Genomic DNA, 15,352 nt, shown 5'->3' with positions numbered 1-15,352 from the left:
GTCACTGTAAAATTTAGTCTCTGGCTTAACAGGGTGTAGTAAGCTGCATAGCTGGGAGTAGGTTTTAGCCCATACAACACTTAAGAATATTAGTACCTTCTTCGCTTCTGTAATGTCATTTGCAATAACAAAAAGCTCAAAACGCTCAGTATACACATGCCACTGCTCTGTATTCTCATCAAAAGGCTCCAGTGGCCCTGTAAGTGTAGCCATGATTTCAGTTTCAGTTTGCACAGTTAGAGCAAACAAGCCAATTCTCACCCACTTCCAGCAGAAAACAAGGTTTGTTTGTTTGTTTTTGTACCTTAACTTCTACTTCCTTCTGTTGCTGGGGCAGCACAGAGATCCCATCCTCGTTGCCACGTTGTTATATCCTTGGAGGTAGCAGTTTTAGGAAGAAATCACTGGAGACACAGAGAGCTGTAAACCTTGGAGCAGTCATTAATTGCTACGCACAGAACTAACCAACAGCCAGCCAAACTGGATGGGCTATCCCCTAATAATCTAACTCAGTTGCCATAGCAACACAAGATTCTATTACCATGACAACCAAATACACTACAGGAGGGTGGAGGGGCGCTGCCACCACCTCCCCAGCCAGGCTCTGGCAGGCAGCCATCACGCCGCACAGAGCAGTGACCTGGAGCTGCCAGCATGAGAAGTGTTTGGTCCCGCCCCTTCCACTCCCCGCCCGGGCCCAGCTGCTGGGGACAAGGGTGAGCACGCCAGGGGGCAGGCACAGCGAGAGAAGGATGTGGACAGGCCAATCTTGGGGGCACTTGAATCTGTATGCTGCCCCTGCCCCCACGCAGCACCATGGTGGTATTTTTAATCACAATATTTCAGGGGTTTCTGGGATTGGTCAAAATATTTCAGTTTGGGGGCATTTGTTTTTTTGAGACTATATTGGAATTTTCTGACAAAAGCTGATTCTGTTTGTGACAAAATAGCTCTGTTGAAAACCCAGACAAACAGTTTCCACTGAACATCTTCATCAGCCATATTAAATCCTTCTTCTCCGGTACCCCCTAGCGACCCGGATCAGGATGAGGTTTCATTGTGCTCAGTGCTGCCCACTGGGGAGTCCTGCCCTGGCTGGGGGAGAGGTGGGAACCGCGTGGTTATAATTTGTGCCCAGCGAGGTGCCTTCCCTTAAGGGCATTTACCGCCATATGACAATGTGTAACTGTCATTCTCTGCCCAGGTGCCTCGGTGGATTGGGTAGGAAGCTCCAAGGTGAGTCACAGCTTTTATTAACAACAAAGTGAAGTGATAGAAAAGAGCGATTCGTTTGCCTGTTCCAGCTCGGCAGTGACCCCTGGGCTTGAAACATGGATTTACTCAGGATTCCCAGGATTCAGGTTGTGTCTGTTACCCTGATCTCACTGCTGCTGACCCAGATCTCCACCCAAGAGCAGGTAGCTGGCTCCCATAACTGCTGTTAGCCTGGGCAGTCAGGCCCTGCCCCCCACCCCCAAACACACAAACAGGCATCCAGGCAAGAAGAAAACATCCTTCCCAAACTCCACACCACAGCAACAGGGGAGAATCTATGGTCTCAAAATCTATCCAGCTACAGAGGGGCTTTCCCCAGTCAGACAAACAATCAAGGCAGAGATGTTCAAGGTTTCAAAGTTCCCATTAAAACTCCTGGGAACTGGACAGTCAAATTCCCCAGGTGGGTTTGAAAACCTCCTCTGGAATGTTACCCAAGAGGGAATCTTCTCTAGTGAGACTGATACTATTAATGAAGTCCCAGCACCAGTTGCTGGTAACCCTCCATCATGGGTCTCCCAAAAGGGAAGGAAGACAGGAAAGGGGTGAAATCCTGGGAGTTTCCCATTGACTCCAGTGGGGGCAGGATTTCCCCCTATGGGTCTCCATGTGATGTAGGTGTCAGTGTGGTGTGCACAGACTCACACTGCTAGCAGCAGCTGTACGGTGGTGCACACACCCTGGGTACCATGTTAGTGGCAGGGAAAGCTGCTAACACAGAGCTTCCTTCCTCCATGTGCTTCCTTACGATAATTATTTATCAGTACTCCATCTAGTATTGGTGTAACCCTTCTGCCAGATGGAGTCAGCAGCAACCAGGGCCAGGCTCAATATCTAGAGGTTCCTTTTCAACAATTCAACACAGAACCAGCTCGAGCCCCACCCAGGAACCTGGTAAAATTACACACCACCCCTGTAAAAAGAACAGGAGTACTTGTGGCACCTTAAAGACTAACAAATTTATTTTAGCATGAGCTTTCGTGAGCTACAGCTCACTTCTTCGGATGCATAGAATGGAACACACAGACAGGGGATATTTATACATACAGAGAACATGAAAAGGTGGAAGTATGCATACCAACAGGCAGAGTCTAATCAATTGAGATGAGCTATAGTCAGCAGGAGGAAAAAAAAACTTTTTGAAGTGATAATTAAGATGGCCCATAGAAGGTGTGAGGAGAACTTAACATAGGGAAATAGGGAGGCAAAACCTCTCCTGTCCCAAGCACAGAGTCTGAGTGTAGAAAAGAAACTTTTAATGAAAAGAGGGAAAGTAACCCGGCATTAGCTTGGGAAAATGCTGCAAGCAGGATTCATAAACATAAAACCATGAGCAAAACACCTGTCCTAGGGTACATTGGGCTGCGTCTTTTGCCTCAGGTTCTTGAGTCCAACAATGAAAAGTTCCTTTAACGTGCCCCTCCCTTCACCACACTCCACTCACAGTGGTTGTCCTTGGTCAGTGAAGAAACAGAGTTCAGAGATGCATTGGTGTGAATTCACCTCCCACCATAGGGGGTGCGGGGGAGAAGCACCTTGCTCGCTCCATCATCTGGGCACGTGCTCTGGTGCCGCTCCGCCAGCCAGAGTGTCGGCCACTCACTGCTCCACAGCTGCCTGACTCCACTGCCTGCCAGCTCACAGCTCCACCAATGCACATCATCACCTGCTGCTGCTACCTGCTTCTCTACGGTGATCTCTGCGGGTCTGTCTCTTGACCCTTTACCCAGCTCTCAGTGATTGTCAGCTCTTAGTAAAGGAACCTCACTGCTGAAGCAGGCTGGGCAGAAAAGCTGTCCCACAACAGATGATTTCAGCTCTAAGGATCACTGAACAAAACAAACAGACTCTTAATGGAGCCTTGATTAGCTCCATTTTTGAACACTAGGAAGGGTTATGTCAAACCATGCCTAGGACTTTTAAGCAGAGTCCCTCCCCCACCCACCTACTCACACCTTCTCTTGCTTCTCACTGGCATTTGGCATCCAACCCCCTGCTTATCGAGTTCAGTTCAGTTGAAGGTGATTCCATCAGACAGGGCAGGCTCTGCTTCCATCATAAAATAAGGATAAGAACATTTCATCACCCCTGTATTCAGTACTAAAGTGATTTGTAACCCAACACCAGTCAAAGTTGGTCACCTTGACAATACAGTTCTATCTGCTCATACCTTGGGCAAGTGAGTGTGTTCATGTAAACACAGTGTGATCCTGAAGCCTTTTCCCCTCCCCAGCTCATTACTAGCTGTGAGGGAAGAGTTCATTCAGACCTGCTTACATTGGCAATGAACAACAACCTTGGATTTTTATTCCTCGTTCTCTTATGGAGGGAATTTGAGTGACTGAAGTTCTGTCCTTTTATTATTATTTTTAAAATGTAACATTTTATTGAGCATCTAAAGCAATGTCACAAAGAGAAGAGCTGTGCATTGCTATCAGGAAGGGATCGCTGATTTCCCTGGAGTTAAGGTTGACGTTTGCATCCTGTTATCAACTTGATTTACATACACACCCTCTCAGCTACAAAACTAGCCCTGCGGACATCAAAGTTTCATTGTCACATCTCATCACTGGGAAAATTTTCTCCTGAAAGCTTCAGGCAAACAAGTTAAAGGATCTCAAAGAGATGGACTCTCATACCCATATCTTGAATACTGTGTGCAGTTCTGGTCACCCCATCTCAGAAAAGATAGATTAGAAATGAAAAGGATACTGAAGGGAGCAATGAAAACGATTAAGGGTATGGAACAGCTTCTGTATGAGGAGAGATTAAAAAGACTGGGATTGTTCATCTTGGAAAAGAGATAATCAAGGGTATAGAGGTCTATAAAATCATGAATGGCGTGGAGAAAATTAATATGGCAGTGTTAACGTAACATAAGAACCAGTGCTACCCAATTAAATTATTAGGTAGCAGGTTTAAAACAAACAAAAGAAATTACTTCTTCACACAGTGCACATTCAACCTGTGGAACTCGTTGCCAGGGTATGTTGTGAAGGCCAAAACTATAATTGGATTAAAAGAAGAATGAGATACGTTCATGGAGGATAGGTTCAACAATGGCTATTAGCCAAGATGTTTAACTTGGGGATGCAACCCTCTGTTCTAGGTATCCCTATGCCTCTGACTGCCAGCTGCTGAGAGTGAAAACACAGGATGGATCACTTAATGATTGCCTTGTTCTATTAATTCCCTTTGAAGCATCTGGCTTTGGCCACTGTTTGGAGACAGGATATTGGGCTAGATGGACCACTGGTCTGACCCTGTATGGCCTATTATGTTCTTATGTTCCAGAGACTTTCCTAGTATTACACTAGCTGATCTTATACCAACAAACACTGATTTATCTCTTAGAGCTTTTAGTAAATGACTCTAGGACAGGATGCTATTTACAGAGATATTTATGACACATTTCATGTGAATTCAGAAGTTGGTTGAACCCTATCAAAAGTATGCCTATTGGTCCCCCTTTTGACCTATGCAGTTGGCCAATATTTGGAGTTGTGAGTTGTTCTGTTGAGAGGAGAAAGTGATGACAGAGTCAGACATGTTGGTTGATTCAACCCCACATATTTACAAAGACTCAGAGTCATGTTTCCTTGGACACAACAGGAACCAAACAACGGGAGGCACTTTCTGTGCTCCTGGATCCAAGCCTCTTTCCAGCCAGCACTCTGCCCAAAAGCTCTCTCTCCCTCTCAGCTTTTTCTCAGAGTCCTGCTCCAAGTGCTCCCTGGTTGTGTCTGATTTTTTGTTGCTTCTTTGTTTGCTTCTAAGGTTTTTCTGTTGCTTCTGTCACACAACCAGCCCCTGCATTTCTTATCAGACCCTGTGGAAGCCCTGCCATGCCCAGGCTTCCCTGCAGTCTAGTTCTTGGATGATGGTTTCCCATTGCTTCAGCTGAAACTAAACAAAAGGGCATTTAATAGTTCCCTTATTTAACCTGAATGGATGGTGGCTATCACAGCCACCAGCTGCAACAAGGTGCTGTGATTGCCAATAGAGAAAAGACACACTTGGTGGGAGCCACCCAATCAGCATAACAGTATAATTCTGAAGAATCAGAGCAGGTTGTGCAGTGGGGACAGAAGGAACGTGAAGAAATTTGGCAGCATTTGACCTCCAGAAGAAGAAAGAGGAGCGTCCATGTACCAGCAATGCAGATACAGATGAGCAACCATTTTCATGTTCTCTCCACAGGTCCTAATGTGGAGAGTGGACTAGATAAGGCATCTGAGGGAAGGGAGCAGAAGGAGACTCCACTGATTGGAAGGCATGAGATACTCTGTCCTAGGGATGGGGGTTCCACAGTCACCGCTCCCAAGAGGAGGTGGGTGGTGGTGGTTGGGGACTCCCTCTTCAGGGGGACTGAGTCATCTATCTGCCGCCTCAACCGGGAAAACCGAGAGGTCTGCTGCTTGCCAGGAGCTAGGATTCACAATGTAATGGAGAGACTGCCGAGACTCATCAAGCCCTCGGATTTCTACCCCTTCCTGCTTCTCCATGTGGACACCAATGATACTGCCAAGAATGACCTTGAGTGGATCACTGCAGACTACGTCGCTCTAGGAAGAAGGATAAAGGAGTTCGAGGTGCAAGTGGTGTTCTCGTACATCCTCCCTGTGGAAGGAAAAGGCCCGAGTAGAGACCGTCAAATCGTGGAAGTCAATGAATGGCTACACAGGTGGTGTCGGAGAGAAGGCTTTGGATTCTTCGACCAAGGGATGGTGTTCTGAGAAGGAGGAGTGCTAGGCAGAGACGGGTTCCACCTAACAAAGAGAGGGAAGAGCATCCTCGCAAGCAGTCTGGCTAACCTAGCGAGGAGGGTTTTAGAGTAGGTTCACTGGGGGAAGGAGACCAAAACCCTGAGGTAAGTGGGGAAGTGGGATACCAGGAGGAAGCACGAGCAGGAGAGTGCAAGAGGGGAGGACTCCTGTCTCATACTGAGAAAGCGGGATGATCAGCTAGTTTTCTTAATTAGCTATACACAAATGCAAGAAGCCTGGGAAACAAGCAGGGAGAACTGGAAGTCCTGGCACAGTCAAGGAACTATAATGTGATTGGAATAACAGAGACTTGGTGGGATAACTCACATGGCTGGAGTACTGTCATGGATAGATATAAACTGTTCAAGAAGGACAGGCAGGGCAGAAAAGGTGGGGAAGTTGTACTGAATGTAAGAGAGGAGTACGCCTGCTCAGAGCTCTGATATGAAACTGCAGAAAAACCTGAGAGTCTCTGAATTAACTTTAGAAGTGTGAACAACACGGGTGATGTTGTGATGGGAGTCTGCTATAGACCACCAGACTAGGGCGCTGAGGTGGACAAGGCTTTCTTCCGACAACAAACAGAAGTTACTAGATCACAGGCCCGGGTTCTCATGGGAGACGTCAATAACCCTGATATCTGCTGGGAAAGCAATACAGAGGTGCACAGACAATCCAGGAAGTTTTTGGAAAGTGTAGGGGACAATTTCCTGGTGCAAGTGCTGGAGGAACCAGCTAGGGGCAGAGCTCTTCTAGACCTCCTGCTCACAAAGAGGAAAGAATTAGTAGGGGCAGCAAAAGTGGATGGGAACCTGGGAGGCAGTGACCATAAGATGATCGAGTTCAGGATCCTGATGCAAGGAAGACAGGAAAGCAGCAGAATAAAGACTCTGGATTTCAGAAATGCAGACTTTGACTTCTTCAGGGAATGGATGGGCAGGATCTCCTGGTAGAATAACATGAGGGGGAAAGGAGTCCAGGAGAGCTGGCAGTATTTTAAAGAATCCTTATTGAGGTTGCAGGAACAAACCATCCCAATGTGTAGAAAGAATAGTAAATATGGCTGGTGACCAGCTTGACTTAACAGTGAAAACCTTGCTGATTTTAAACACAAAAAAGAAGCTTACAAGAAGTGGAAGATTGGCCAAATGACCAGGGAGGAGTATAAAAATATTGCTCAGGCATGCAGGAGTGAAATCAGGAAGGCCAAATCACTCTTGAAGTTGCAGCTAGCAAGAGATGTTAAGAGTAACAAGAAGGGTTTCTTCAGGTATGTTAGCAACAAGAAGAAAGCCAAGAAAAGTGTGGGCCCCTTACTGAATGAGGGAGGCAACCTAGTGACAGAGGAATTGGAAAAAGCTAATGTACTCAATGATTTTTTTGCCCCTGTCTTCACGAACAAGGTCAGCTCCCAGACTGCTACACTGGGCAGCACAGTATGGGGAGAAGGTGACCAGCCCTCTGTGGAGAAAGAAGTGGTTCGGGACTATTTAGAAGAACTGGACGAGCACAAGTCCATGGGGCTGGGTGCACTGCGTCCGAGGGTGCTAAAGAAGTTGGCAGATGTGATTGCAGAGCCATTGGCCATTATCTCTGAAAACTCATGGCAATCCAGGTCCTGGATGAATGGAAAAAGGGGAGAAGGAGGATCGGGGAACTACAGGCCAATCAGCCTCATCTCAGTCCCTGGAAAAATCATGGAGAAGGTCCTCAAGGAATCAATTCTGAAGCACTTAGAGGAGAGGAAAGTGATCAGGAACAGTCAGCATGGATTCACCAAGGGCAAGTCATGCCTGACTAACCTAATTGCCCTCTATGAAGAGATAACTGGCTTTGTGGATGAGAGGAAAGCAGTGGATGTGTTACCCCTTGACTTTAGCAAAGCTTTTGATACGGTCTCCCACAGTATTTTTGCCGGCAAGTTAAAGAAGTATGGACTGGAAGAATGGACTATAAGGTGGATAGAAAGCTGACTAGATCATCGGGCTCAACTTGGTAGTGATCAAAAGCTTCATGTCTAGTTGGCAGCCGGTATCAAGCAGAGTGCCCCAAGGGTCGGTCCTGGGGCTGATTTTGTTCAATATCTTCATTAATGATCTGGAGGATGGCGTTTACCGCACCCTCAGCAAGTTTGCAGATTACACTAAACTGGGAGGAGTGGTAGATACGCTGTAGGGTAGGGATAGGATACAGAGGAACCTAGACAAATTAGAGGATTGGGCCAAAAGAAACCTGATGAGGTTCAACAAGGACAAGTGCAGAGTCCTGCACTTAGGATGGAAGAATCCCATGCAATGCTACAGACTAGGGACCGAAAGGCTAGGAAGCAGTTCTGCAGAAAAGGACCTAGAGGTTCCAGTGGATGAGAAGCTGGATATGATTCAACAGTGTGCCATAATTGCCAAGAAGGCTAATGTCATTTTGGGCTGTATAAGTAGGGGCATTGCCAGCAGATTGAGGGATGTGATCATTCCCCTCTATTTGACATTGGTGAGGCCTCATCTGGAGTACTGTGTCCAGTTTTGAGCCCCACACTATGAGAAGGATGTGGGAAAATTGGAAATAGTCCAGCAGAGGGCAACAAAAATGATTAGGGGGCTGGAGCACATGACTTATGAGGAGAGGCTGAGGGAACTGGGATTGTTTAGTCTGCAGAAGAGATGAATGAAGGGGGATTTGATAGCTGCTTTCAACTACCTGAAAGGGGTTCCAAAGAGGATGTGCTAGGCTGTTCTCAGTGGTAGCAGATGACAGAACAAGGAGGGTGGTGAAGCACTGGAATAGGTTACCTAGGGAGGTGGTGGAATCTCCTTCCTTAGGGGTTTTTAAGGTCAGGCCTGACAAAGCCCTGGCTGGGATGATTTAGTTGGAGATTGGTCCTGCTTTGAGCAGGGGGTTGGACTAGATGACCTTCAGAGGTCCCTTGCAATCCTGATATTCTTTTCTATGACTCTATGATAATAAAAAGTGCATAGAGCCATTATTAACATTATAGATATTGGCCTCCCTTTTGACCCAAGAGTTAGCCGGTATTTGAGGTCTTGTGCACTGTTTGGTTGAGAGGAGAAAGTGATGACAGATTCAGGTATGTTCATTAATGCAACCCCATTTATTTACATAGAATCCACAAAGTCCTGTATGTCCTTGAGCACAACAGTAACCAGACAACAGGAGGCACTTTATTTGCTCCTGACTCCAAGTGTCTTTCCAGCCAGCACTCTGCCCAAAAGCCCCTGCATTTGTTATCAGACCATGAGGAACCCCGTTGGACTACATGGCCCTGCCATTCCCAGCCTTGCCTGCGGTCTTGTCCTTGTGGTTTGGTTTCCCATTGCTTCAGGTGGAACTACACAAAAGGGCATTTAATGGTTCCTGTGTTTAGCCTGAATGGAAGGTGCTTATCACAGACACCAAATACAACAATGTGCTGCAGTTGCCCATAGATTAATGACACACGTTAGGGACCCAGCCAGGCTCCAGTCTCTCCAACAACTTTCCTCCAATTGCTTTATTTTGATACCATTTATTAACAGGCTTGTGTATTCTTGACCCAGTTATTTTGTTATATCCAATGAAGTGGATACAGAGTTTCACAGATCCTTTAAGCTGTCTAGGATCAGTGGACTGGCCCTATTAGTATCCAGTCCTCCCTTTCACATGGCACACTACTTGTGTCTTGCATCGTGCACCACAGGGGCAACAAGAGCCCCAGCAGGAATCCCCTCCTGGTCACCCTTCAGCCCTTCTTCCTGTTCACCTGTGGAGACAGTGTTAGTATTGGCAGGTGCTGGTTTAAACAGTTTGAACTGATTTTGGTGCCTCCAAAACGTTCCCATTTTCCCTCCAACCTTTGCACACGTGGTGTTAATAGTCAAAAGGACCCGCCTGGCTACCTTGGCTTCAGAATTCTATTGACCTCTGGATAAATGCAACACATTGCCAGATTTCTGACTTTAAATGCAGGTTTGCTTAGACTGCTCTTATTATCCAGCTGGGTTTGATTTTTTTTTAAACTTGGTTGTATAGGTTTTTTTAATTTATTGTCCAGTACCTTAATGTAGTTTTGTAACCTGTCTGCGAAGGGCCCTGACTCTTCTGCAGGCAGGACTGCATCACTAGGCATTCTCATTGCTCTTCCTCTTGTTAGTTCAAAGGGTGTTAGCCAGGTCAGCTTGTTTAGGCTGCCTGTGCTTTGGTAAAGCACAGCAGGCAGCATGCGTGCCCATCAGTCTCCTGTATCCAGAACTGCTTCTGTTAAGGCTGCTTTCATTGTCCTACTTATTCTTTTTACCATCCCAGAGCTTTCAGGGTGGTACAGTATATGGAACCTTCGCTTTATTCCTAATGCCTGACATGCCTCTTTCATTACACGCCCCATAAAGTGAGTTCCTTGGTCCGAGTCTATTGACAGCAGCAGGCCCCATCTGGATACTATTTCCTTTGCTAAGATAGGAGCCGCTGTTGTGGCAGTATAGTTTTTAGCGAGGAATGCCTCTACCCATTGGGTGAAAGTGTCAATAATTACCAAAATATACTTATATTCCCTGCTTTGTGGCAAGGACACAGTAAAATCACTTTGCAGATTCTGCTGTGGTCCTTCTGGCCGTGGTTGATGGTTCAGGGGTACGTTCTTCCTCCTACTCACATTCACTTGTGCACGTTACACATTTTTAAGAAATTGGCATCTTTTTTCACAGCTGTCCACCACCAGTGATTTAGGACAGCTTTTATTTGCCTCCATCCCAGGTGAGCTGAGGAGTGGATGGCATGGAGCAGCAGAGCCCGTATGCACTCAGGAGCTACCAGCTCCTCCCCCCAGCCCATACCAAAGTGATTTTTATATACACACAGCCTGGTCCTTCTCATTTGTTTTTCCTTTTCAGGCTTATGGTTGCATAGAGCCCGTTTAAATTCACCTCCTCCTCAGCCCCTGCAGTTCCACAAAGCCTGACTGGGTTTGCCTGTGCAGCCTCTTTAGCCCGTTATTCTGCCCAATAGTTTCCCTTCTGTTCCTCGCTTGCGATTGTATGATGACTACTGCCAGTTCTGATGGTAGTTTGACAGCTTCTGTTAGTCTTTTAACCGCATCCGTATTATTAATGGGTTTGCTGGTTGTTATAAAACCCCTGCGTGACCACACGTCCATGTAGTCACACATTGCTCACGTACCTGCTGTCTGTGTACACTGTGAGCCTTTCACCTTCCCCCAGTCTTAGAGCTTCAGTGAGGGCTGCCAGCTCTGCTTTTTGAGCTGACTTTGAACCATCCAGCTGGCCTGACACTATTACTGTTCCATTACTAACTACTGCTGCTCATTCTCTATATGGCACTTTATTTTGATACTTTCTTGACTTATTTACATACAAAATTATGTCTGGATTTTTAATGCCTTTTTTTTTAACTCTTCCCAACACTTTCTCTCCCCTATCTATGAGACATTCATGTACTTTTCTATTTATGTTCAGGTATTTAGCCACATTTAGTTTTTTGTCCCTCACTGTGGAGAAATTAGGGTTTTGCAAGCACAGTGTTTACTCCCACTGACTCCTGCGGGCAGGGACGGCTCCAGACCCCAGCGCGCCAAGCACGCGCTTGGGGCGGCATCCCGTGGGAGGGTGGCAGACGGCTCCGGTGGACCTCCCGCAGACGTGCCTGCGGAGGGTCCGCTGGTCCCGCGGCTTCGGTGGACGTGCCTGCGGGAGGTCCATCGGAGCTGCGGGACCAGCGGACCCTCCGCAGGCACGTCTACGGGAGGTCCACTGGAGCCGCGGGACCGGTGACCACCAGAGCGCCCTGCGGCGTGCCGTCCTGCTTGGGGCGGCGCAAATCCTAGAGCCGCCCCTGCCTGCAGGCATCTGTTATGGATTTTAGCCGCCCGGTATTAAGGAGGTCAATGAGAGTGTGTGGGGTGTGCAATACCAGCATGCCCGTGAGGGTATATGGCTTACCGGCTTTTACAGCCCAGGTTGCACAATCCAAAGCAGCCATGCACTCCGGTAGCCCTTGTGATACAGGGGATCTTAAGGTAGACAGGTATGCCACCAGGCGCTGTCTGAGATGTGTCAGCACTGCAGCATATTGGTCTTACTGTGATAGGGTGATCAGATAGCAAGCGTGAAAAATTGGGACGGGGTGGGGAGACCATATAAAAAAAAAGCCCCAAATATTGGGACTGTCCCTATAAAATCGGGATATCTGGTCACCCTATACTGTGATTACAGAACAGGCGGAACTGCTTTCCCATATTGGGTAAGCCCAGGCTGGGGGCAGTGGATAGAGCTTGCTTTACTTTTACGAATGCCTCCTCTTCTTCTGTGCTCCCTATTACTGACTCATTTGTAGGTTTTCCCCCTCTAGTAAGTTTTTGGTTTGGTTCCACCATCTCTGAGTGCTCTGGTATATATGTCCTACAGTAACTAAGGAGTCCCAGCACTTTCTGGATTTCTTTAACTGTCTGTGGTCTTTTTAACTCTTGAATTGCCTGCTTGTGAATGAGACTATTTTGATTTTTGCCTCAAAGCTAATTCTTTTTAATATGTTTTTTTTCTACCTGAGGATGTTTTATTCTGTTAACAGCCTAGCATTCTCTGACCTTTACCCTTCTGCACCATTGGTTTTTGTAAATACCTTTAAAATGCTTATTATTATTTTTAATTTTCTGAAAGACAAAAACAATATTGTTTTACTCTTTTGGGGGAGGCAGATTACGGGGATGGGATTTCCCAAGTCCCTGGACAGGTTCTACAGCAAGACAAGATAAGCACAATAAGCCAATGGTCTAAAAGATTACATAATGGCTCCATCATTAGTTCAAATTAACATATTGCTAACACACAGGTAATTACCTTAAACTATTTCTGTTAAAGTGTATCAGTTAAATCCTAATTTTGGGGTCCAGGGGAATGAGGTAGCAGCTCTCCCGGTTGACCAACAGGTAAATTTCTGGAGATTTAAAGCAAAAAGGCAGTAATTAGTATTTAATAATGACAATTGTTTACAGGTTTACCCTTGAATTTCTATGGGCTAGGATTGGCATACATCTGTGAGAAGAGGGTGTCATAACTCGTAACTGGGTGGGGCAGAAAAGGGCCAGACCAAGACTGTGGAGAGGGGGAGGTTATGTAGGAAGTGGCGCTGTTGGTTTTTACCAGCCTAGATGCCGATTAGAATTGCTCTTGATGTATGTTCAGCAGTGCTGTCAGATGGACATTTTCTGGCTTAGCAGAAAAGTAACATTACTGTGATTTTATCTTAAAGCATCCACCACCCCAGACCGAAGAGACGTCGATATACATGAGCATGACACTGCAGCGGGATACATGTCATTAATGCTCCAATTGCTGTAATGCAGAACTCGTCCATGCACAGCCACATCACATAACCCCCCCAAATCAGAGGCAACTGTAGCCCAGGCTGTGCAGCAAGACATGGGAGACTTTCTCTGGAGCCACAACTGGACCATGCACAGTGACCCGAAGTGTGGTAGGACACTGGAATATTCTCAGGGCACATGGAGCATGTTTACCTTTTGGAAAAAAATGTTTCTTCTGAATAAAATTGGGAAAAATACCCAAACTCTCTATTAGTATCCTCTGACTCTTTGGGTATGTCCACACTTTCCGCCGGATTACAATAAATCGATCCCCAAATGCACTTCCCGTCGACTCCGGAACTCTACCAGAGTGAGAGGCGGAAACGGAGTTGACGGGGGAGCTGCTGCCATCGATCCCATGCCATGAGGATGGGAGGTAAGTCGATCTAAGATACGTTGACTTCAGCTACGCTATTCTTGTAGCTGAAGTTGCATCTCTTAGATCGATTCCCTCCCCCCCAGTGTAGACCAGGCCTTTATCTTGACAACTCAGTCCCCAAGTCATCAGCTCTGTTTAACTATTCCACTACCAACCCAAAGTGTACAAAAATCATGAAAGATGCCCCCACCCCCAATTCCAATATTGCCTTAAGAATTCATGCCTTTTTAAAAAAATATATATATGATTTTTGGATCCTTTGATTTGCCTTCTGGTGTTTGAGCCTTTAGGGGTCAGGTTTTCCAGCTTTTTGTCTCAACCAGGAGGGCTAGAAACTTAATTTTTTAAACAAAAGCCAAAATTTCCACTGTGCATTACTTTGCATTTATCAACCTTGAATTTCATCTGCCATCTTGTGGCTCAGTGATCCAGTATAGTGAGGTCCCTTTGTAACTCTTTGCAGTACAGGTGACGCCTGCCATTCACCGTTTGTGGGGACAACGAAGGGCTGCACAAAGTCACTTGAGGCAGAGCTAGGAATAGAGCAGAGGTCTCTACTATGGCAAGCCCCAGTCTCATCCACATTGTCTCACTGCCTGGCACAGGGAATGTACCAGATTCATGTGCTTGGTTATGCTGCCTGTAACTCTAACCACTGTCATAGAATATCAGGGTTAAAAGGGACCTCAGGAGTTCATCCAGTCTAACCCCCTGCTCAAAGCAGGACCAATTCCCAAACAGATTTTTACCCTAGCTTCCTGAATGGCCCCTCAAGGAGGGAACTCACAACCCTGGGTTTAGTCAGGCCAATGAGCAAAGCCCTGAGCTATCCATCCCCACTAGCTGCTCCCACAGCCAACCGATCTCCCACTGCTGCAGATAGTGGATGTTGTGTCTCCATATAAGGGCTGGTGCACACAGAGGATAATAATCTACTTCTTCTGCCTGTCACGCCTGCCACTCAACTTTGTGTCTCTGGATTCTCTCTCTCCCATTGCATGGACAATTGTACTTGCCCTGCCATTCATCCCCCATACCAGTGACTCTGAGGTGCTGGGCAGAGTTGAGCTAGGATCTGTTTACCCGGTTATCGCTGTCCTTGATCTCATACCCGCAGGAGTAATTCCCAGAGCTGTCTCTGGACACCTCATGGACATAGTCATAAGTAACCTTCTCTTCAAGCACCTCTGGGATGAACTCTCCTCCCCGTCCTTACAGAAGATGATGTGGGTGGCTGGGGTCCAGGAGAACACGGAGCACTGGAGCAGCATGGAGTCTCCCTCCCAGATGGAGGTCTGGTCCAGGTAAAAGATTGTGGCAGGGAGAACTCCTGGCAAGGGGAAATGGGTGAAAGCCTTTAATGGGGCTGTCAGTGGTGCCTATTTCAGGGGGAGCCAAGGGAGCAGTTTGCCAAAGGAATTTGGTTGCTGTGGGAGCAGCTTGCAGCTGTTAGGTGGTTCCCTGGCCATGGACAAGTTTCTGAATAGCCCCCTAGGGAGCATGGGATGATCCACATGGGGACTGTGGCAGTCTGGAGAGTTTGGCTCCTCTTCCCACAAT

General features: G+C 46.8%; 2 long non-coding RNA genes across 2 annotated transcripts; one reads left to right on the top strand and one right to left on the bottom strand.

Moving 5' to 3' along the window:
• The first annotated feature begins 538 nt into the window (after positions 1 to 538).
• LOC123350465 lies at positions 539 to 13,605 on the top strand. Its single transcript, XR_006573764.1, has 3 exons — positions 539 to 819; positions 1,205 to 1,236; positions 13,299 to 13,605. It is a non-coding gene; the product is annotated as an uncharacterized LOC123350465 (long non-coding RNA).
• On the bottom strand, positions 9,357 to 15,082 carry LOC123350466. The gene is made up of 3 exons (XR_006573765.1): positions 14,978 to 15,082; positions 12,887 to 12,983; positions 9,357 to 9,798 (listed from the first exon to the last, which is right to left on the bottom strand). It is a non-coding gene; the product is annotated as an uncharacterized LOC123350466 (long non-coding RNA).
• Positions 15,083 to 15,352: the final 270 nt, after the last annotated feature.

Source organism: Mauremys mutica, chromosome 15 (assembly GCF_020497125.1).
Source record: "Mauremys mutica isolate MM-2020 ecotype Southern chromosome 15, ASM2049712v1, whole genome shotgun sequence".
Lineage (NCBI taxonomy): Eukaryota > Metazoa > Chordata > Testudines > Geoemydidae > Mauremys > Mauremys mutica.
This window is presented reverse-complemented; position numbering and strand designations above follow the sequence as displayed.